This window comes from Protopterus annectens, chromosome 6.part0 (assembly GCF_019279795.1).
Source record: "Protopterus annectens isolate FY-2018-M chromosome 6.part0, PAN1.0, whole genome shotgun sequence".
Classification (NCBI taxonomy): domain Eukaryota; kingdom Metazoa; phylum Chordata; order Ceratodontiformes; family Protopteridae; genus Protopterus; species Protopterus annectens.
The window spans coordinates 96,001,839-96,026,506 of NC_056737.1; the positions used below are offsets into that span (position 1 = coordinate 96,001,839).

The window sequence follows — 24,668 nt, forward strand, 5'->3', positions numbered from 1 at the left end:
CCTTTGGGATCTTGTGGAGTCAGGAAAGGACCAATTTTTGGCAGGCCAGTTCCTGCTAAACCTTGGGGGTTGAACCTGCAAGAAATCTTTAACCGGTTGAACAGATTTTGCCTTTTCTTCCATTTTCTTCATTACCTGCTGAGCAGGTGTACCAAACAAGCTGGTCTTATCCATAGGGGCATCTAATAACTTAGCTTTAACATGATCCGGTAAGGCTTGTTCCTTTAGCCATGCATGTCTTCTTATCACTGTGCCAGTCATGGCTGATCTAAATGAAGCCTCCAGTGCATCATAGCCACATTTTAAGGAATGGTTACTAACCTGTTGTATGTTATTTACCATTTCTAATACATATTTCTTATCAATAGAGTCATCAGAGGATAGCTTTTTTGTTAACTGATCAAGCATAAACTCTTGGTATTGTATCATGTGAAACTGACAGTTTAAAGCTCTAGCTGAGAGAGTAGCTGAGGTGTAGACCTTTTTGCCCCATCTGTCTAATGACCTGGCTTCCCTTTCAGAAGGAATAGGGTTTTTAGCTGTGGTCGAGGCTACTGCCCTGGGACCCTGGGATATAGTTTCGGGTCTGCAAGTGGGGCCTTGTAAAGGTGGTGATGAGTGTCTGGTACCCTGTAAAATCTGTCTGGTTTGGCAGGGGCTGGAGGTAAAGAATCTGGTGCAGAGCAGACATCACTGAAGGCATCGTCCACCACAGAGGACAGGAGGTATAGCTAAGGGCCTGTGCTGTGGAAGGTGCAGAAAGGTCCTAAGTCTTTTCTGGAGTCTGAGAAATCCTGCTGCTGCCATTGGAACTGCTCTCGCATGGCATGTAAGGTTTCCCCAAAGGAGAATTCTTCTGGTGGGGAAGCAGCTGGAATGGATTCTTCAGCATCTGAGTCTTCATAATTGGAGAAAGGAGCCTCTGGCTGGTCTGTTATGTCTGATTCATCGGCAGAATCATCAGAGGACACAGGCTCGGGGCTCTGCCCTAGGTCTCTTCTCTGGGGCTGAGAGGCCCTGTCTGGGTGAGATTGAGATCCCCTAATTAATGAAATTAAATCTTCTGCCAGAGTAAGCATTTGTGAACTAGAAGAGGGCCTGGTTGTAGGGGGTTTAACAGGCACTGTTTTAGTAGTTTTGGCTGCTTTAGCCCTGGCAAAGGCCTTAATGGACATGGCTGCTGGAGGCCTAGCAGCACCACGTGCTGGGGTAGAGACATCCAAGGGAATGGTGTCTGATAAGTCAGTAGCAACCACCGTAGTGGATAAAATTTTTGAGGCCGATTCAAGAGAAGTAGCAGGGGCCTCAGTGGTAGTGATAGATTCAGCTGTACTTTGATCAGTTTTCTCGGTTTCGGCTGAAACCGAGACACTCATGATTTGCTTAACCATGGTTTCGGCGAAACCGCGGACGCTGAAGTGTCGGTCTTTATCTTTGCGTTTTTAGCAGTTTGGGTAGTCGGAGGATCCGACGGCATAATATACGCAAAATCAGAACCGAAAAACTGTTCAGCAAACTCCGACCGACGCCTAAGCGTTCGTCGGTTGAATGAAGCACAGGCCAAACAGGCTGCTACGTCGTGGGCTGGGCCTAAACAAGGCAGACAATAAGAGTGGAAATCTTTATGAGGTATTTGTTTCCCACAGGTTAAACAATTATTAACTTTTTCTGACATCGGCTGAGGCAAGAAAGAGTCCCCAATGGGGTACTTAGCTTTAGAAGTCTTCGAAGTAGTATTCGGTAGAAGTAACCTCTGGATCCGACCGACCGGCACTTGCGAACAGCTTCTGCTTCGGGCGCCACGCGGCAAGAAAGATGGGGAAAATGGCGTCGGCTGATGCCTTTATACCCGAAGACCAACAGAGATGACGTCGGGTGAAGTGCGACATCAGCCGAAGCCGGACCCGGACTTTGGAATCCGGCCGACTGAAGGGCTGCCTGACGACAGGACAACCCAGTTGTTATGACTGCAGATGCATCCATGAAGGACATCAAGCAGCACTCAACTCAAACCACTTCTCCTTGCACTGCAGTTCTAATTATAATTTATTTTCAGCTTTATAAAAGTAGCAAGTAACATACTGAAAGTAGGAATCTCTGTGATACGCCCACTTGTAAAAATATTTCTTATCCAAAAAAGGCCTGCTGCCTGACAACTGTCTACTTGTTTCATGGGGAAAACATGATCAAAGTAAAAAATGAACAGCAAATAAGAAACAAGCTCAAGATAAATTGCTTAAAGGATTACTGCACAGCTTACGGACTACACATGATAGACTGGCATTCTGTTTAGTTTACAGGTAAAGCCTGCAAAGATGACTGCAAGTCTCTTGTAATGAGCTTCTGAAAATACTGTAATCCTGTCCTTTATTACAAATACTGTCATAATACACCCCAGGGATCACCTCTGTCTCTCTGCTGGACAGTGGCACAAGAAAATTACTTTCTTGGGTGGTGTAAGCTATGGAACCTTGCTGGCTAGGCTTACGTAGGCACTTGGGCCGATACCTACCTATGAACCTATATGCATTTCAATAACTAAGGCTTATATGCTATCTAGTTATGTAAATATTCCCGGCATGGCAACAACAAGAAGACTTTCAATGTTGGTAATTCTTTAATAGTATGCTTATTAAAGCTTACTTGCATCGTACAGTCTCAGCCAAGCTTACCTGATGGTCATTAAAGCATTGCTACTTAAACACAGAGCAACAGGCACTGCAACAACATGCATTTTCTGAAGAAGAAGAAGCATAAATCAACAGTACAAAAATATGACGGAAAACCAGAACATTCTGCAAAATCAAGGACAGATAAAAGACACTGTAGTACTTGTGTCTACCTTGGATGGGGAGATATTCTGCACACTTACACTGCATAACTGATTTTTGCCTTGCTTGGACACATCCAGAGTCACTACGTGGGGGAGTGGGGTGCAACAAGTATGTCACAATTTGAAATGTCTCTGGCTGGCGGTGATGGCCCTGACACATTTGTCATACCTCTCAGCCTCAGAGCAAGAAATCTAAACAAAGCCATAAACAGAAGTGGGACAAAGGCCCAAAAATAAGGACAATTTTTAAATATTTCTCTTATAAACTTAGAAAGATAATAGAATAGTAGGTCTTGCATTAGTATGAATTTTCTGAAGGTTATGAAATCTGAAACTCAAATGTCTGTCATTATTTTATAACTTCAATCTTTAATCATTTTCTACTAATCTGCCAGAAAAACACAATTTATGAAAAACAGACCAAAAATGTGATGCAAAAATATAAAAAAAACACACAATACAGCTGGGAGCCTGTCAAAGGGACACTTTTTTAATATTAGTACTGTCAACTTGAGCAGCTGACAAAAGAGAATCTACATGCACTTCTGAAATTAAAAGTAATTTATAACTCTGATCATTACAATTATTTATTAGTTGTAAACTCTCACATTTTCTTCCAAATTTGCCATTTTGCAGAGGGATTATTAGGGGGAGAGCAAAATTTTGAGCCAAAATTGGGGACAGCTGAGAGGTTTGGACATACCTAATTCTATAAAGCGATTTATTTGCACATACCTCTCAACTTCTTAACGCAGGAAATCTGGACAAGGCCAAATATATTGAGGGAACATACAAACAGTACTAAAACCTGCTCTTGTATAAACTTAAGACAGTTGACAGAATAACAGGTCTTGCTTTAGCATGCATTTTTCTGAAGAGTATGAAGAAGGAAACTCAATGTCTGTCATTATTTAGTGACTTCATTCCTAAATGATTTGCCAGAAAACCACAAATTTTATGAGGAACAAACCTTAAATAAGAAGCAAAAATCTATTAATTCTGCAAAAATCTAGAAAGTTAAGAAGTATAGTTCAGCCGTGGCTATCTGAGTTTGCTGCTCTTCCCTCTCTCATAAAATCATGGTCGAATGGGACCTCCCCCCTGCAGCTATTCCAATGTCCCATTACTTGGCTATTTCGCCCCATTTACCATAAACAATGTAATGTGCATACGGCTTTACTTCTACGATGTTTTGGATTTCATTTAAAGTTTTATTTTACATTTTACAGCACAAACACTAATAGACATCTGCTAAACAAAGCAATGCAGTCTCACAATGAAATAAACTTAGCATTAAAACTTCTCTGCCCTTGAAACTCACATTCATTGAAACAGCATTAAAACCCACATTCAAAGAAAATTCATCTGGCCAGTGGCAGATAAAAATTAACTTTGGGTTGTTTTCAAATCATAAGCCCCTTACACAGGAAACATACATGTGTTCTTTGATACACCTTCCTGATTGTATTAAATTATATTCCTTGTAGAATACAATACAGTTGTTAGACGGCGTTTTAAATTTATTGTTTTGAAAATTTTTCCAGTAAACAATGAAACAAAATGTATACACTAATAATGACAAAACTGCCCAAATCAGAATATTTCCATCATAAAAGTCTACTCAAACTTCTACAATCCACCAACATCAGTAAATATGCACAATCTCTGCAGAAGTAAAAGTCATCTAAATTAATTCCACATTAAAGAGATCTGTAACTAATGAAGAGGTTGCTGCTAACAAACAACTTTATATTTCATTGTTTCATTTACAAATAAAGTGCCTGTTGCCCTTGAGTAATAAATTGCCTATGTTATATTAAAAAAATGATAAGCTAGTAATATTTCAATAGGGAATGGATGGCAAACTGATAACAGGTTCATCGTTACAAGTATCTCCACCAAAGAGGACATTCTCAGGACTGCAACATCCACCCCCTTTAAAAGTACAACACAGTAATGTATCAGCAATACATCTATATTCTGTGGGAGTAGAACCCACAGCCTTCTGCAACAAAAGCAAGTACACCATGTTGTACTATTAACAATGCAAGCAGACTTAGCATGAGCAGAACTAAACTTCTCTTCAAGCTCTCAAGATCCTAGTAAAATCCACTCGACACTCAACTGTATTTCTCAACTTTGAAGCACAAGAAATCTGGAAAAAGACAAAATTTATTGGGGGGGACAAAAAAGAACAGTTATGTACATGTACTTTAAATGTTGATGTTTGGGTGTATTCATTGTTGTAGTGATTACATTTGGGTTATCTGCCTGCAGGTAGCCCTCAGTCGGCCTGATTAACAAAGTCTTGCTTGCTGTCCCTTCTTCCATGACGTCAGGGGTATAAAACATGCAGCAGAAGCCATTACATCAGTTTTTCTTGCCCCAGATGTCAGGTGCTCCCCTAATGGGAAGCAATTAAATATAAAAGTACAATGATATACCTCCAACAAAAAAGCAAATACACCAAAAAGCTTTTAAGCATAGTAAAGGAAAGTAGAGGTATAGCCAAAAGAAGTTAGGGGGCTGGAGGGAGGGTGACCAGGACTGCAACAGTGAATACACTCGAACATCTACATTTAAGGTAAGTGTACATAACTGTACTATGTTCTTTGTGTTTCACTGTTGCAGTCATTACATTTGGGTAGAATCCCAAAGCTATGGTTGGGAGGAGGAATTTAGATAGCATTAGGAACAGCTATAAGGCCCTGCAAGACTGCAGTAGCAAAGCCAACTCTGGATTTAGAGAAAATTGGCATATGATAATGCTTGGTGAAAGTACGTACAGAACTCCAGGTGGCAACTTCTAGGATGTCCCTGGTAGGGACTCCTCTGAGAAAGGCTGTAGAGGTAGACACAGCCCTGGTGGAGTGAGGTCTGATCCCCTGGGGGATAGGTTTTCCATGGTGCTTATAGCAGAAATAAATGCAATGGCCTATCCATTTAGAAATGGTTTGCTTTGAAATAGCCTTACACACTGCCCCTGCAGCAAATGCCACCAGCAGTTGTGCAGATTTCTTTTGAGGTTTAGTCCTATCCAAGTAGAATCTAAGTTGTCTCTGCACATCTAAGGAATGCAGTATCCGGTCCCCTTTGTTCTGTGGATTGGGTAAGAAGGTTGGCAAATGAACGGAATGATTGAGAGCCAAACTGGATACCATCTTGGGCATGAATAATGGATTGGTTCTGAGGGACACCCTGTCCGCATGAAAGATGATAAAGGCTCCACTACCATAAGAGCCTGTAATTCAGATACCCTTCTAGCTGAAGTGATTGCTAAACGAAAGCTGTTTTCCAAGAAAGAAATTTTAATCTGCAGTAGCAGCTGGCTCGAGAGGCGGTAGAGTGAGTTTCTCCAAAACAAAGTTAAGGTGCAAGGCTGGGGTTGGAGCTCTCCTGGGTGGTCTCAAATTTCTGGCCCCTCTGAGGAACTGCTTGAGCAGTGGATGAGAGAAGGGGAGGTTCTGTGTTATAAAGAGCTGAAATGCTGAGGCATGGATTTTAATGGAGGAAAAAGACAGGCCCTTGTGAAGCATCTCAGTTAAGTATTGTAAAATCTGAGGTAAATTGGGCGCTACTGTGCTCATCCCTTGAGATTGGTTCCAGGCACAGAATCTCTTCCATTTTTCAGCATAAGATTTTCTAGTACTGGGCTTCCTTACCTCTAAAATGATATCCATCACAGGTTTACTGAGGGATGGTAAAGGTGAGATTATGTAATTAGCCAGGCTGCAAGATTCAGTGTTAGAAGCTGAGGGTGCAGAATCTGGTTCTAATGCTGAGACAACAGGGAAGGAGTCTGAGGCAGGTGCCACGGGGAGAAAGTACAGTTTTGTACCTACCATAAATGTAGATGTCCGATAGACATGCAACTGCAGTCATAACATGTGGGTTGTCCTGCCTCAGGCAGCCCTCGGTCGGCCGGATTCCAAAGTCTGGGTCCGACGTCGGCTGATGTCGCATTTCTCTCCGACGTCAGAGCGGCTGGAGTACATAAGCATCAGCTGACGCCATTTTCTTCAGTGTTTCTTGCCCCAGATGCCAGGTGCCCTCCAAGGAAGGCTGTAATCAAATTGGAAGACAAAAACAGGATTCCAAACAAATAAATGAGCAATAAAACAAATACACCATAACAGATATCCCCAGCTAAGAGTAACAGGGATAGGAGTGGACCCTAGGCATAGAGGGGTATGGAGGAGGGAAAATCCGACTGCAGTTGCATGTCTATCGGACATCTACATTTATGGTAGGTACAAAACTTTACTATGTCCTTCAAGAATGCAACTGCAGTCATAACATGTGGGTAGAATACCATAGCTTAGCTGGGGGAGGAGGTATGCTCTAGGAAAGAGATGGTGTGGCAATCAAACCCTGCAGGACTGCTGAAGCAAAGCCTGCTCTGGATCTGGAGTATAGAGGGAGATTGTAGTGTTTGGAGAATGTATGCACGGAGCTCCATGTAGCAGCTTCTAGAATGTCCTTGGTAGGCACCCCTCTTAAGAATGCTGTAGAGGTGGCTGTAGCTCTGGTGGAATGTGGTCTGACATCAGCTGGAACAGTCTTTCCATGAAAGGAATAACAGAATCTGATGCAATGTCCAATCCATTTAGAAATAGTCTGTTTTGAAATTGCTTTTCCTTGGACTGCCGGGACGTAAGCTACAAAAAGTTGTTCAGACTTCCTACTGGCCTTTGGTCTGTCCAGGTAGTATCGAAGTTGTCTGTGAATGTCCAAGGTATGCAACAGTCTTTCCCCCTTATTCTCAGGATTGGAGAAGAAAGCAGGCAGATGGGTGGCTTGATTTAAAGAAACCCTAGAAACCACCTTTGGCATAAAAGTAGGGTTGGTCCTTAATGAAACCCTGTCTCTATGAAAAATGATAAAGGGTGGTATTGCCATTAGGGCCTGAAGCTCCGAAACCCTTCTTGCTGAGGTAATTGCCAACAGCAAAGCTGTCTTCCATGAGATAAATTGCAAGTCAACTGAAGCTGCTGGCTCAAATGGAGGTAGAGTCAGTTTTTCTAAGACAAAATTGAGGTCCCAGGCTGGCACTGGGGCCTTTCTTGGCGGCTTAATGTTCTTGATTCCCCTGAGGAATTGCCTTAGTAAGGGGTGAGAAAAAACAGGAGGATCAGTGTTGTATCTAGCTGAAATAGCAGATGCATGTACCTTTATGGAAGAATATGAGAGGCCGTTCTTTAGCATATCTGCCAAATATTCCAAGATGAGTGGGATGTTCAACAATGATGCATCATGTCCCTTGCTGGTATTCCAATTGCTGAATCTTTTCCACTTTGCTAAGTAAACCTTTCTGGTGGATGGTCTTCGAGCCTCTGTTAGTATCCGCTGAACTTCCTTGGAGAGAGATAAGCTGAAGTTATTTATGGGATCTCCCAGGCTGTTAGCTGCAGTGTCAGAAGATTTGGATGCAGTGTTTCGAAATTGTGTTGAGTCAAAAGTAGAGGCCACTGGGGGAGGGCCCACCTCCTGGTGTGGCATATGCTCCGTAGTAGTGGATACCAGTGTTGTCTTGGCCAGTCCGGAGCTATTATGATTCCCTTGGGCTTCTCTGCTTTGATCTTTAGTAATACTGAGGTCATCAGTGGCAGAGGTGGGAATGCATAGATTGCTAGGGAGTTCCAGTTGAATGAGAGGGCATCTATTTTCCAAGCTTCTGGATGGTATGTCCTTGTGCAAAATTTTGGTAGAAGATGGTTGAGGTGAGAGACAAATAGGTCCACTTCTGGCTTGCCCCATGTCGAAGTGAGTTGTCTGAAGGCCTTCGGATGTAACCTCCACTCGTGTGGATCTGTGAAGTTCCTGCTTAGGCTGTCCGCCAACACATTGTCTTTTCCTGGAACAAACTGGGATTGTAACTGGATGTTTAGGTTCAGTGATTTCTCCCAAAGCTGCATTGTCAGTCTGCAAAGGGGTAAGAGTGGGTGCCCTCCTGCTTGTTTATGTACCACATCACAGTGGTGTTGTCTGTTCGTATCATTAAATGGCCTTGCTGGAGTTGGTGTTGAAAAGCCTCGATGGCATGCATTACTGCCAGCATTTCCTTTTGGTTTATATGCAGATGTGTTTCCTTTGGAGACCATTGTCCTTGTATACACCTGCCTTCCATGTGCGCCCCCATCCAAGGTCTGAGGTGTCTGTAGTCATGGTTTGTGTTATCTGTGGTTTTTTGAATGACATACCTGTGTTTGCCTGGCTCACCGAGGCCCACCATAGGAATTCCTTTTGTAGGCATGGAATGAGTGGTATGATTGTCTCCAAGGTGTTGCTGTGTTGAGACCAAATGCTTTTTAGGTACCATTGAAGCTTTCTCATGTGTAGTCTTGCTAATGGAACCAGGAGAATGCAGGATGCCATGTAACCCAGGGCCTGCAGGAATCTCCTTGCAGTCATCTGGGTGAGTTTTGCTAAACCTTTGAAGTAATGAGTTAACTTCTCTTGCTTGTCTTCTGTCAGGTAAGCCATCTGAGAGGCTGTGTCTAGTTTGGCTCCTAAGAAGATTATTTGCTGGGATGGCTGCAGTCTTGACTTTTGGAAGTTGACTGTGTATCCCAGAGCTTGAAGTAATCGTATGACATAATCCAGGTTTTTTGTCAACATCAATTTGTCGTCCGCTTGTATGAGGCAGTCGTCCAGGTACAGATAAATTTATATACCCTGGAGCCTGCAATGAGCAATTACTGAAGCCAGGCATTTTGTAAATACTCTGGGCACAGTAGATAAGCCAAATGGCAATGCTGAGAATTGATAATGCTCTGGCCCTGCAAGAAATCTGAGGTATCTTCTGCAGCTGTGTCTGATAGGGACATGCAGGTATGCCTCCTTGAGGTCCAGAGTAATCAGCCACGACCCCTTGCCCAGCATGGGAAGGAGTTGCTGTAGAGTCAGCATTTTGAACTTTGGTAGTATGAGAAAGGTGTTTAATGCGGACAAGTCCAGTATTGGTCTCCATTGAGATTCTTTTCTTGGAACAAGGAACAGTCTTGAGTAAAACCCTGGTCTTGTTCTTGTTGTGGAACTCTTTCTATTGCTTTCATTCGAGTCAGCAGAGTGATTTGCTTGATAGCCTCTGCCCTCTGATTTTGTGGTAGGTTTGGCATGCCTTGTTTTCTTGGTAAGGTAGGAAAATGAAACCTGTACCCTCGGTCTATAATGTCCAAAATCCATTTGTCCTTTGTCAGTCTGTGCCAGTTTTCTGCAAACAGAGATAATTTCCCGCCCAAGGGAGCTTCTAGTTGTTCCCTGGTAGGCGGTAGTAGAGGAAAATCATTGAGATTGTGGTTGTGGGGCAGGTGAAACCCCTGCGTCACTTCTTTGGTTTCCTGGCTACCATCATCGTCCCCTGTAAGGGCCTCTGTATTGGCCTCTTCCTCGGCCACGTCTGTTCTTACCCCTTTGAAACTTTTCTGGATTAGGAAAGGACCAGTTTTTTGAAGGCCAATTCCTACTGAATCTGGGGGGTTGAACCTGGAGGAAATCTTTCACAGTCTGAACTGATTTTGCTTTTTCTTCGATGGTCTTTAACACATCCTTAGCATTTGCACCAAAAAGTTTGTCCTTTTCCAAAGGTGCATCCAGAAGTTTTGCTTTTACATGATCTGGTAGAGGTTGATCTTTTAACCAAGCATGTCTACGAATCACTGCCCCTGTCATAGCTGCCCTACATGAAGCTTCCAGTGCATCATATCCACACTGCAGGAAGTGATTGCTTACTTGCTGAGTGTTATGTACAGCTTCCTGCAAAGTCTTCCTGTCTAAAGGATCAGGAGTGGCTAATGTTTTTTGTAAATCTTCTAACAGATAATCCTGATATTGTAACATAGGACAGAGGCAATTTAAAGCTCTCATAGATAAGGTAGTGGATGTGTAAACCTTTTTGCCCCATCTCTCTAATGACCTAGCTTCCCTGTTGGAGGGCAAAGGATTTTTTGAGGTGGAGGCTGAAACTCCTTTAGGCCCCTGTGAAATAGTTTCCAAATCAGCAGTATGGGCCCTGAATAACTGGGAATGAGTTTCTGGGACCCTGTAATACCTGTCTGGCTTGGCTGGAGCAGGAGGAAGAGAATCAGGGGTAGCACTAGAGTCAGAATACAAATCATCCAGAACATCAAGTACAGGAGGAATAGCTAAGGGCCTGTGCTGAGGCTTCTTAAGAAAAGTCCTAAGGCGTTTCCTAGAATCAGAATATTCCTGACCTTGCCACTTCAAATGTTCCCTCATGGTATGCAGAAAGTACAGTTTTGTACCTACCATAAATGTAGATGTCCGAACAGGATAGCATCTGCAGTCATAACAAATGGGTTGTCCTGTCGTCAGGCAGCCCTTCGGTCGGCTGGATTCCAAAGTCTGGGTCCGGCTTCGGCTGATGTCGCACTTCACCCGACGTCATCTCTGCTGGTCTTCGGGTATAAAGGCATCAGCCGATGCCATTTTCCTCGGTGTTTCTTGCCCCAGATGCCAGTTGCCCTCTAGGAAAGCTAAATTTTGGATAAATGCCAATGTTTCCAAAATAGTAGAAGGCAAACACAAAAAATAAGCATGTATGTACATATATACAAACAAATACACCATAAGAGACTCCCCCCCCAAGCTAGCTATTAGGAGGGTAAATACCCTAGGAGTACCACAGAGGGGAAGGAGGGTGGGTAATCCTGACTGCAGATGCTATCCTGTTCGGACATCTACATTTATGGTAGGTACAAAATTGTACTATGTCCTTCAAGGATGCATCTGCAGTCATAACAAATGGGTAGAATACCATAGCCAAACTAGGGGAGGAGGAAGAAGAATTATGGTGTAGTTAGGATCCCTTGCAATACAGCAGTGGCAAACCCTGCTCGGGATCTAGAGTATAGAGGTAAATTATAATGCTTGGCAAATGTATGCACGGAGGTCCAAGTAGCCGCCTCAATAATGTCCTTGGTTGCCACTCCTCGTAAGAAAGCTGTGGTAGTGGCTGTAGCCCTTGTAGAATGAGGTCTTATGTTCTGTGGAACTGGTTTTCCATGGTAGGAGTAACAGAATCTTATGCAATTTCCTATCCATTTGGAGAGTGTCTGTTTGGAAATTGCTTTTCCTTCCCTTCCTGTTGCATAGGCTACTAAAAGCTTGTCAGTTTTTCTGTTACTTTTGGTTCTGTCCAGGTAGTAGCGTAACTGTCTATGTACATCCAAGGTATGCAGCAGCCTTTCCCCTGTTCTGTGGATTGGGAAAGAAGGTAGGTAGGTGGATTGCCTGGTTTAAAGACACTCTGGATACCACCTTAGGCATAAATGTAGGATTAGTTCTCATGGACACTCTATCTTGATGGAAGATTAGGAAGGGTTGTACTGCCATTAAGGCCTGTAGCTCCGAAACCCTCCTTGCTGAAGTAATTGCCAGTAGGAAAGCAGTTTTCCATGATAGGTGTTGAAGATCTGCTGTTGCTGCTGGTTCAAATGGAGGGAGTGTCAATTTTTCTAGCACAAAGTTCAAGTCCCATGCTGGTAATGGTGGTTTCCTAGGAGGTTTTACATTCTTGATCCCTCTGAGGAATTGCCTGAGTAGAGGATGCGAAAAGACAGGTGGATCAAGCTGTATTCTGCGGAAATAGCTGATGCATGTATCTTGATGGAGGAATAGGACAGGCCCGTATGTAGAAGCTCTGCCAAGTACTCCAGGATGTTAGCAATATCTATGTTCGACACATCTTTTCCTCTTTCAGTGCTCCAAATGACAAACCTTTTCCATTTTCCTGCATAGTTCCTTCTTGTTGAAGGTCTGCGGGCTTCAAGGATAATGTCTTTAACCCTTTGGGATAAGTCTGGGTTAGTTGCTGTTATGTGATGTTCCAGGCAGTCAGTTGCAAGGTTTTTAGGTTTGGGTGCATGATGTTGTAGTTGTTCTGAGTTAACATCAAAGGCATCAGGGGTATTGACCACATTCTCCCCTGAGACATGCTCCTCAGCAAAGGATACCAGTGTTGTCTTGGCCAATTCGGAGCTATCACAATTATCCTTGGACGTTCCTCTTTGATTTTCAGTAGTACCTTGTGCATCAAAGGAAGAGGTGGAAATGCATATGCTGTCAGGCCTTTCCAACTGAAGGATAGAGAGTCCACCTTCCATGCAAGTGGGTGGCATGTCCTTGTGCAGAATTTTTTGAGCTGGTGATTGAGTGGGGATGCGAATAGGTCTATTTGTGGCATTCCCCATTTCTTTATGATGGCCTTGAAGATGTCCGGGTGTAGCATCCATTCGTGAGCATCCGAGGTGGTTCTGCTTAACATGTCTGCTAGGGTGTTTTCTTTTCCCGGCACAAATATTGCCTGTAACTGGATGTTGTAGCTCAGAGCCATATTCCAAAGGTCCAGAGTCATTCTGCATAGGGGGTATGAATGAGTGCCTCCCTGTTTGTTGATGTACCACATGACTGTGGTGTTGTCTGTCCTTATCATTAAATGGCCTTCTTTGAGGAATGGTCTGAATTTCTGGATTGCTAGTTTTACTGCCAGCATTTCTTTTTGGTTTATGTGCAGGTGCAGCTGGTCTGGAGTCCACAATCCTTGTATGCACTTGTCCAACATGTGCGCCCCCCAGCCTAGGTCTGAGGTGTCCGTTGTGATGGTTTGGTTTGCTGGAAAGTTGTGGAAGGGCAAGCCTGGGTTTGACTGGCATGCTTGAGCCCACCATAGGAACTCTTGTTTCAGGCATGGGATTAGTGGGATTTCGGTTTCTAAGCTGTGCCTGTGTTGAGACCATAAATTCTTTAGGTACCACTGTAGCTTTCTCATATGCAGTCTGGCATGGGGGACCAGGATTATGCATGATGCCATGAAGCCCAAGGCCTGCAGTACTTTTCTTGCTGTTAGTTTGTTCTGCTTTGTATGCCAAGAAGTAAAGAGGGAGTTGTTCTTGTTTTTCTGCAGTTAGGAATGCCATTTGTTTTACTGTGTCCAATTCCGCACCCAAGAATGTTCTTGTCTGGGATGGTATCAGTCTTGACTTTTTTAAATTGACTGTATATCCCAGGGCTTGTAGTAAGCAAATGACTCTTTGTAAATCTGTTGTCAGCTTGCTTTTGTTGTCCGCTTGTAACAGGCAGTCGTCCAGGTATGGATAAATTTGGATTCCCTGTAGCCTGCAATGAGCGATTACTGATGCCAGGCATTTTGTGAATACTCTGGGCGCAGTAGATAAGCCAAAGGGCAATGCTGAGAATTGATAATGCTCTGATCCTGCAAGAAATCTGAAGTATCTTCTGCAATTTGGTCGTATGGGGACGTGCAGGTATGCCTCCTTGAGATCTAGAGTTACCAGCCAACACTCCTTGCCCAGCATGGGAAGAAGTTGCTGTAGGGTCAGCATTTTGAATTTTGGGACAATGATGTATGTGTTTAAGATGGACAGGTCGAGAATAGGTCTCCAACTTTTCTCTTTTCTTGGTACTAGGAAGAGTCTGGAGTAGAATCCTTTGCCCTGTTGTGTTATTGGTACTCTTTCCACAGCTCTCATCTTTGTTAATTGAGCTATCTGCTTTAGAGCTTCTGTTTTTTGATTTGGAGGTAGGTTTGGCATTCCTCTTTTTACTGGTAAGGTGTGGAAGTGGAACCTGTAGCCTTGGTCTATGGTTTGCAAAATCCACTTGTCTTTTGTGATATAGTGCCAATTTTTCGAAAATAAGGCTAACTTTCCGTCTAAAGGTGCTGCTATTTGCTCCCTAGTAGGCAGTGTCAGAGCCAAGTCACTGTGATTGTCCTGTTGCAGTGGCAGTGGTTGTGTCTGTGCCTCGCTGGTTATTGCCTTGCCACTGGCGTCCTCTATAGGCACCTCCTCTGGATTGATTTCTGCCTCTAGAGCGTCTATTCCTGCCTCTTTGAGATTTTGAGGAGTCTGGAAAGGACCAATTTTTGGCAGGCCAGTTCCTGCTAAACCTTGGGGGCTGAACCTGTAAGAAATCCTTAACTGTTTGTACAGATTTTGCCTTCTCTTCCATTTTCTTCATTACTTGCTGAGCAGGGGTACCAAATAGACTGGCCTTATCCATAGGAGCATCTAACAGCTTTGCTTTAACATGATCAGGCAAGACCTGTTCTTTCAACCATGCATGCCTTCTTATAACTGTGCCAGTCATGGCTGATCTAAATGAAGCCTCCAGTGCATCATAGCCACATTTTAAAGAATGGTTACTAACCTGCTGAATGTTATTCACCATTTCTAAAACATATTTCTTATTGAAGGAGTCATCAGAGGACAGCTTCTTAGTTAACTGATCAAGCATAAACTCTTGGTATTGGATCATGTAAAACTGACAGTTTAAAGCTCTAGCTGAGAGAGTAGCAGAGGTGTAAACTTTTTTCCCCCATCTCTCTAAGGACCTGGATTCCCTTTCAGAAGGGAGAGGGGTTTTTGCTGAGGTCGAAGCTACTGCCTTAGGCCCCTGGGATATAGTCTCAGGATCTGCAAGTGGGGCCTTGTATAGGTGGTGATGAGTGTCTGGCACCCTGTAAAATCTATCTGGTTTGGCAGGGGCTGGAGGTAAAGTATCAGGAGCAGTGCAAACATCATTAAATGCATCATCCACAACAGGCAGAACTGGAGGTATAGCTAAGGGCCTATGTTGTGGTAAGTGCAGAAAGGTCCTAAGCCTTTTTCTTGAATCTGAGAAATCTTGTCCCTGCCATTGGAATTGTTCTCTCATGGCATGTAAGGTTTCCCCAAAGGAAAATTCCTCTGGTGGAGAGGCAGATGGAATGGATTCTTCAGCATCGGAATCTTCATAAGTAGAAAAAGGAGCCTCTGGCTGATCTGTAATGTCTGAGTCATCCGAAGAATCATCAGAGGACACTGGCTCGGGGGGCTCTCCTCTAGGTCTCTTTTCTGGAGGCTGAGAGGCCCTGTCTGGGTGAGATTGGGATCCCCTAATTAAGGAGATTAAATCCTCTGCCAGAGTAAGCATTTGTGAACTAGAAGTGGGCCTGTGTGAGGGGCCTTAACAGGCACTGATTTAACAGTTTTGGCTGCTTTAGCCCTGGCAAAGGCCTTTATAGACATGGCTGCAGGAGGCCTAGCAGCACCACGTGCTGGGGTAGAGACATCCAAAGGGATGGTGTCTGATAATTCACTAGGAACCACAGTAGTAGGCAAAACTTCAGAGGCCGATTCAACTAAGGTAGCAGGAGCCTCAGTAGTAGTCATGGATTCGGCTGAAGATTGACCCGTTTCTCGGTTTCGGCGAAACCGAGACACTCGCTTGCTTAACCGTGGTTTCAGCGAAACCGCGGACCACGAGTGTCGGTCTTTTCTTTGCGTTTTAACAATTTGGGTAGTCGGAGGATCCGGCGGCATAATGTACGCAAAATCTGAGCCGAAAAACTGTTCAGCAAACTCCGACCCGGCGCCTAAGCGTTCGTCGGTTGAAGAAGCACAGGCTAAACAGGCTGCTACGTCATGGTCTGGGCCTAAACAAGGTAGGCAGTAAGAGTGGAAATCTTTATGAGGTATTTGTTTCCCACAAGTTAAACAGTTATTTACTTTTTCTGACATCGGCTGAGGCAAGAAAGAGTCCCCAACGGGTACTTAGCTTTTAGAAGTCTTGAGTAGTATTCGGTAGTAGTAATCTCTGGATCTGACCGACCGGCACTTGCGAACAGCTTCTGCTTCGGGCGCCACGCGGCAAGAAAGACTGAGGAAAATGGCGTCGGCTGATGCCTTTATACCCGAAGACCAGCAGAGATGACGTCGGGTGAAGTGCGACATCAGCCGAAGCTGGACCCAGACTTTGGAATCCGGCCGACCGAAGGGCTGCCTGACGACAGGACAACCCATTTGTTATGACTGCAGATGCATCCTTGAAGGACATCTTCCCCAAAAGAAATATCCTCAGGAGGGGAGGCCGAGGGGATGGAATCTTCTGCATCTGAGTCCTCATAGGTCTGGAAGAGCTCTTCCTGGCTATCTGAGTGGACAGAGCCCTCGGAATCTTCATCTGAAGGAGTAGGATCAGAGGGTTCAACCCGGGGCCTTTTATCAGGAGGAGGCTGGGATCCTCTCTCAGGATGGGCCTGTGAACCTCTAATCATGGAAATCAAATCAGCAGCCATGGACATAATTTGTGTCTCTGGAGTTGGCTGAGGTAAGGATTTAGAAGTGATATGCTTTGTTTTGCTGGCTGCCTTAGCCCTAGTGTAGGCCTTAATAGACATGGCCATAGGGGGCCTGGCAGCTCCACGTGCAGGAGTGACCTTGTCTACAGCAATGGTCTCGGGCATTTCCTCGGTTTCGGTATCCGGAGGAAAATCTATAACTGGCGTCGGAGTAATGTCTGGAATCGGAGTCGTCGGTAATGCGGTGTCTTCGGTTCGGAGCGGTGGAGAGACCGTCTCAGCAGGAACCGGAGCACTCGTGCTAGGTTTTGGCGTGGAGTCGGAGGTAGACGGGCCGATGATGTCGGTCCCGGTCTTTTCGCGGGAGTTTGCGATGTCGGAAGATCCGACGGCATGGTGTAAGCAAAATTATCGCCGAAATAATCTTCAGCGAACTCTGCCCGGCGCCTGAGAGTGCGCTTGTTGAAGCGAGCACAGGCTACACAGGCCGAGACGTCGTGGTCTGGGCCCAGGCAAGGGAGGCAGTAAGAGTGGAAATCCTTATGAGGTATTTGTTTACCACAAGAAAGACAATTGTTAACTTTTTCAGTAATTTCTGACATCGGCTGAGGCAAGAAAAGGTCCCCAACGGGGTACTTAGCTTTTTTGATGACTTCGGTATCGTAGAATACAGGAGCTGACCGACCGGCTTGCTTCGGGCACAGCGCGGCAAGAAAGACTGAAGAAAATGGCGTCGGCTGATGCTTATGTACTCCAGCTGCTCTGACGTCGGAGAGAAATGCGACATCAGCCGATGTCGGACCCAGACTTTGGAATCCGGCCGACCGAGGGCTGCCTGAGGCAGGACAACCCACATGTTATGACTGCAGTTGCATTCTTGAAGGACATCTGTGACACACTGTGCAGGAGGGGGTACCTGTGTTGGTGTAGCCAGTCTGGAGCAAACAAAATCGTCCTGTTTGATTTTTAGTAGTACTTTGAAGAGCAGAGGCAGAGGGGGGAAGGCATAGATTGATAATTTTTTTCCAGCTGAAGGACAGAGCATCCACTTTCCAGGCTTGTTTGTGGGGAGTCCTTGTGCAAAATGTGTCCAATTGGTAGTTCTGGGGAGAGGCAAACAGGTCTATATCTGGGCTACCCCATTTGCTTATCAACATGTTGAAAATCCTTGGTTCCAGTTTTCACTCATGTGGGTCCATGAGGTTTCTGCTTAGTCCATCTGCCAGTGTATTTAATTTTCCTGGCAGGAACTGAGCTTGTAGGTGCTCTTGGTAGCTCACAGCTGTGTTCCACAATGCCATGGCTAGTCTGCAGAGGGGGTAAGAATGTGTACCCCCCTGCTTGTTTATGTACCACATAACAGTGGTGTTGTCCATCTTTACCATTAGTTGTCCTGGAAGAATGTGGTCCTTGAAGGCTGTCAGATCATTCTGTACAGCTAACATTTCTTTTTGATTGATATGCAGGTGCATTTGTCTTGGGTTCCATTTGCCCTGAATGTACTTCCCTACCAGGTAAGCCCCCCATGCATAGTCTGATGCGTCTGTTGTTAGGGTTTGGGTGGCAGGGGGTGGTGTGAAAGCAGTCCCTTGCTTTGGTGGCAGGCCTCTGCCCAACAAAGGAACTCTAGGCGTAGGCAAGGTATGATAGGAATCATTGCTTCTAGATCCTGAGAATGTTGACACCATAGGCTTTTTAGATACCACTGTAGTTTCCTCGTATGCAGTCTTGAATATGGAATTAGAAGAATGCAGGAGGCCATGAACCCTAAGGCTTGCAGCATTTGTCTTGCAGATAGCAGGGTTTTTGTGGCCACTTGTTTGAAGTAGGCTGTCAAATGAATTTGTTTCTCTGGCGTGAGGTAAGCCATCTGGGAAGTTGTATTCAAGCTGGCTCCCAGGAATATAACTTGTTGACAGGGTACCAGGTGTGATTTCTTTTCATGTATGGTGTACCCCAGACAAGTTAGAACCCTTTGTACAAAGGCCAGATGATTCAAAAGTATGTCCTGGCTTTCTGCCTGAATTAGACAATCGTCCAGGTATGGGTATATTTGAAGATTTCTTTGCCTGCAAAATGCAATAACTGGAGCCAGGCACTTTGTGAATACCCTGGGCACAGTAGATAAGCCAAAGGGCAGTGCAGAGAACTGATAGTGTGTGTAGCCTGCTTTGAAGTGTAGGTATCTTCTGCAAGATTCCCTGATTGGGATGTGCAGGTATGCTTCTTTTAAATCTAGTGTTGCCAACCAGGCATCTTTGCCTAGCTTAGGAAGTAATTGGTGAAGAGTCAGCATCTTGAATTTTGGAATTGCCAAAAAGGTGTTCAGAGTAGACAGGTCCAGGATAGGACGCCATGAATTGTCTTTTCTGGGTACCAGGAAAAGTATTGAATATAAACCTTGTCCCTTTTCCTCTTCTGATACCAGCTGAATAGCCCCCATGCTTAAGAGAGAAAGTACTTGTTTTTGGGCCTCTGCCCACTAATTTGGGGGTAGGTCCGGCCACCCGCTTGGTGTTGGCAACGTGTGGAAGTGAAATCTGTATCCCTGGGACACTATATTTAGAACCTATTTGTCCTGGGTAATGACTTCCCAGTTCTTTGCATGAAGAGCAATCTTTCCCCCCAAAGGGGCAGTCAGTTGATAAGTGCTTGGAAATTGTAAAAAGAAGTCACTGAGACAGTTTACCATAGGGGGGAGTCCTATTACTCTCAGATTTCGAAGTGGAGGCCCCCCACTGCTTCGTCCTGTGTGTCCCCTGAGACTGAAACCTGTGTTTTTTGCTGTGTCTGGGTTTGGCTTGAGAAGACCTGGAAGGGGCTGGAAAGGACCAATTCTTAAAGGGCCAGTGGCTACTAAATCTGGGAGGCTGAACTTGTAAGAAATCTTTAACAGTTTGCATAGATTTAGCTTTATCTTCCATCTTTTTAAGAACTTCCTCAGCCTTGTTGCCAAACAGGCAGTCCTGATTTAAAGGAGCATCCAACAATTTAGCTTTAACATGATCAGGTAAAGATTGCGCCTTAAGCCAAACATGCCTTCTGAGCATAGACCCAGTAACAGCAGCCCTGCAAGAGGCCTCTAATGAATCAAAACCACATTGCAAAGTATGTTTTCCAACTTGTTCAGCAGAATGCATGAAATCCTGTAATTCTTTATTTTCCACACAGTCAGGAATCAACATAATTTTCTGTTTAAGCAATCCAATAACATTTTGCTGATACTTTAACATATGAAACTGGCAGTTTAAAGCCCTAATGGCCAAGGTTGCAGAAGTGTAAACCTTCTTGCCCCATCTATCCAGCACCCTAGAGTCTCTATCAGAAGGGGTAGGATTTTTAGCAGTAGAAGCCTTAATGCCCTTGGGCCCCTGTGAAATAGTATCTGGATCCGCAATACGATTTTTAAAAAGGAACTTGTGTGACTCAGGGACCTTGTAGTATCTGTCAGGTTTTCTGGGAGCAGGAGACAAGGAATCAGGGGCCAAACTAGATTCCGAAAAAGCATCAACAATGTCTAGAATAGGAGGAACAGCTAAAGGCCTATGCTGAGGTAAGAGTAAGAAATCCCTAAGCCTCTTTTTTGAATCAGAAAAATCCCAGGGCTTTCCCAGTGGAAATGCTCCCTTAGAGTATGTAAGGTTCCCCCCCAAAAAAAAAATCCTCTGGAGGGGAAGCAGAGGGAATGGAGTCCTCTGCAACAGAATCCTCATAAGTAGATAAGGGCAAATCCAGATCATCAGAAGAATCAGAAAAAACAGAATCCTGGTTAGAAGATTCATAAACAACTTCAGTCCTAGGCCTCTTAGAAGGGGGGGTTGGCTACCCCTGATTAGAGTTATTATATCTTCAGCCATTCTTATTTTTTTAGGCACAGAGGCCTGAGCATGTGGCCTAGGAGTAGGTTTTCTAGGCATGGTTCAAGATTTAGGCCTAAGTGAAGAAGGAGGCGTCAGTTTAATATGTAAGTCCGTAGGCCTGAATACACCCTCAGAAGCCGGTGCCTGCGCAGTGGCTCTGGTCCCATCCAAGGTAGAGACATCCATGGGTTCCATAGTTGAAGCATCTCGCGGCATACCGGATTCCGGATGGGTCTCAGTAGAGGCCTGTGAATCAGAAGTAGCGGGTATTAGGGGCTGTGAAAGCGCCTCACTGAGTACCGGCGAACTGGTGACTGGCTTAGGAGAAGCATCGTCTGCAATTTTGGACCTCGGTGGACTGTCGCTGTCTTTATCTTTGCATTTTTTCGGAATCCCGGTAGTCGGATGGCTAACCGATGACATTTCTGGATAATTAAACCAAGAACCGAAATATTTAGAGGCGAAAATATACAGACGGAGCACAAAACCGACAGCAAGGTACGTCGTGGTCAGGGCCTAGGCAAGGAATACAGTATGAATGAAAATTTTTTATGAGGTATTTGCTTTCCACAAGTAATGCAATTATTACCTTTTACTGACATCGGTAAGGAGCAAGAAAAAGTTTCCCCAACGGGGTACTTAGCTTTAGTTTAAGGCTTCAGTTCTGAAACTCGAAAATGAAAACTTCAGGAGTCGGCCAACTGGCACTTGCGAACTGCTGCTTCGGGCACTGCACGGCAAGAAAGACTGATGTAATGGCGTCGGCTGCATGCTTTATACCTCTGACGACCTGACATCATGGAAAAAGGGACAGCAACCGATACAGGACGCAATACTTTGTTAATCAGGCCAACTGAGGGCTACCTGCAAGCAGATAACCCAAATGTAATGACTGCAGCAGTGAAACATGAAGAACATCTAGGGACACATTTTAAACATTACTTGTATAACCTTGGAAAGTTGCTAGAATAAAATGCTGTGTTATCACCATGCATTTCACTGCCAAGACTTGAACTCAGGACCCTTTGCACTACAGTCAGAGCAACATACAACTATGCAAAATCAGATGGTTTCTTAAAATACATGTACACTGAAACTGAAATGGCTATCATTTAATTAATTCAGTTCTCATCATAGCTCTCAACCTCTTAGCACAAAAAACCTGGACAAAGCCAATGATGGGGAAATACAGCCCCAAAAATAGGGACACATTTCAAATATTGAAGTTATAAACAGAAAATTGCTAGAATAAAAGGTTTTGTGTTACCATGTACTTTCTGAAGGATATGAAGTCTGAAATTCAAAAGCCTGTCGTCATTTGAGAATTCAGAATCCAGAAAAAAAAAAAACAGATTTTATGAGGAACAGAAGAGAACAAAAATATGAGGCAAAACTTTCACAAGTGGTGGTGGGTAGGGAATTCATTCTCTTGCTACCTGCTCCCAAGGTACAGGGTTGGATTCTAGCCACCAGGTATATTTAACTGTGACATTTTACACACACACACACACACACACACACACACACACACATTTGCGTTTTTTGGCAGAATGCGTAGTCGGAGGATCCGACGGCATAATGTACGCAAAATCAGAACCGAAAAACTGTTCTGCAAACTCCGACCGACGTCTAAGCGTTCGTCGGTTGAAAGAAGCACAGGACGAACAGGCTGCTACGTCGTGGGCTGGGCCTAAGCAAGGCAGGCAGTAAGAGTGGAAATCTTTATGAGGTATTTGTTTCCCACAGGTTAAACAATTATTAACTTTTTCTGACATCGGCTGAGGCAAGAAAGAGTCCCCAACGGGGTACTTAGCTTTAGAAGTCTTCGAAGTAGTATTCGGTAGAAGTAATCTCTGGATCCGACCGACCGGCACTTGCGAACAGCTTCTGCTTCGGGCGCCACGCGGCAAGAAAGACTGAAGAAAATGGCGTCGGCTGATGCTTTTATACCCGAAGACCAACAGAGATGACGTCGGGTGAAGTGCGACATCAGCCGAAGCCGGACCCGGACTTTGGAATCCGGCCGACTGAAGGGCTGCCTGACGACAGGACAACCCAGTTGTTATGACTGCAGATGCATCCATGAAGGACATCTAGGGTTACCACCTGTCCCACTTTGCGAGGGACAGTCTCTCTTTGGGTAGTTGTTTCCTGCAAAACATTTGTAAAAATAGCAAATGTCCTGACATTTTAGGACAAGATTATTTTCGATGTTTTATGTAATAGTTGCATAAAACAGTTATTCTGTATATGAAACATCTAAATGTTATAATAAACAGAATAAGCAACTAAAATGCTACAAGAATAAGCTTTTATTTAGGCAAAAAAAGTGAAGTTCTGTCCTTTGTACTGGCTGTGGGTAAGTTTCAGCCTGCAAAATCTGACGTTTGTACCAAAAATGTCCCACTTTGGGCATTTGAAAAGGTGGCAACCCTAAACACAACTCCCTTCAAATAAACAGGAAGTGCATCACACAGCAACAAATTATATACAGGCTTTACTTATTCCGTAGTTTTAGATTTTCTTTTTCAAATATTTATTTTAGATAAAGTAGGACCTGCCATCCTTGTACATTATGAATAAAATAAAAATAAATAAAATGGCCTGATTAGTATCTTTGGGCTTAGCTGGAGTTTACATTAACTTCACCTAGATTCTAGTTCTGTACAATCAAAGGCAGCCAACAGTAGCGGGTTAGGTAAATATAAAGACAAATTATTTCAGTGTTTGTGCAACAGATTACTAATATATTGCATGATCCTTGAATGTATGTGCCCACTTGTCAGTTTACCTGCTCAAAAAAATAACTCATTTTATAAAGCTACGCACAGTAAATATTAAAATATCACACTCATGGTGGACTTACTCATCCAACAAAGTTATGTTCTAAAAGTGTCATGCAGTTTTATGTGCCGGCTTTTCAGATAGTCATCTAAAGTTGTTTTCTGGTAATGGATTTCCGAAGTCCAGGATCAAGTAATTAGTTGCTGACTTTTCCAGATACATTTTAAATGAACCAGTTGGTTAAGAATGACCTGCTGCGATAAATTCAGAGCCTTTTTCTTTCTGTATGGAAATTTGTGATGGACATTTGGTGACCTTTGGGGGCAATAGCAATTCAACAAGGTCCTTGATCACTGAGCTGAGAACTGTAACCCTGTAGCCTTGCAAGGACTGGACCAGGAACATTCCCTGACCTTTCTGTTTTACTGTGTATTGAAAACAACACTGACTTCTGCACAATACTGTAATAATACATTCCAGGGAAACATTACAAAACCAACCCCAGGCAAGCTAATTTGTTGTTGATTTTTTTATGTTATGGTGTCACTTCAGACATTATCAGCTCACAAATGAAAATTTGTCATACCTATCTTGCAGACTTTAAACACTTAGCAACACAAGTACCTTCCAATTGCAGTAGAGTTGATCTATTATGCATTTACACCTAGTAAGACAGTGTAAACTGCAGGGTCTCAACTTTTAAAACCTAATGTTTTGAAAAAAGGCAGTTAAATAAATTAAAGCATGTGGCTTTTTTACTTTCGTCCCATAAATCTGCAAAACACAGTTTCCTGTGGTACATTTGGAGATTACACACACACACACACACACACACACACACACACACACACACACACACACACACACACACACGGTCCAAGTTAAGTATCCTACCTGCTTCAAAAGTCCGTCCAATGTCCATCAGCAGCACTAGAAAGCCTGTGAGAGCAGATCTTCCCATCTGTCAGCACTAGAAAGCCCGCAAGAGGAGCAGCTCTTATCCAGCCTGCAGACATTACAGTCAGATCCCCTTCCAGTCTATGCAGTTGTAACTGCATAGACTTCTGGGATCTTTGCTGTTACAGGCTGT

General features: G+C 44.1%; 1 protein-coding gene across 2 annotated transcripts in view; it reads right to left on the minus strand.

The window, feature by feature from the left end:
• The window catches only part of GPATCH2L (G-patch domain containing 2 like), a 2,618,649-nt gene that overhangs the window by 1,549,469 nt on the left and 1,044,512 nt on the right, over positions 1-24,668 (minus strand). The window lies entirely within an intron of this gene.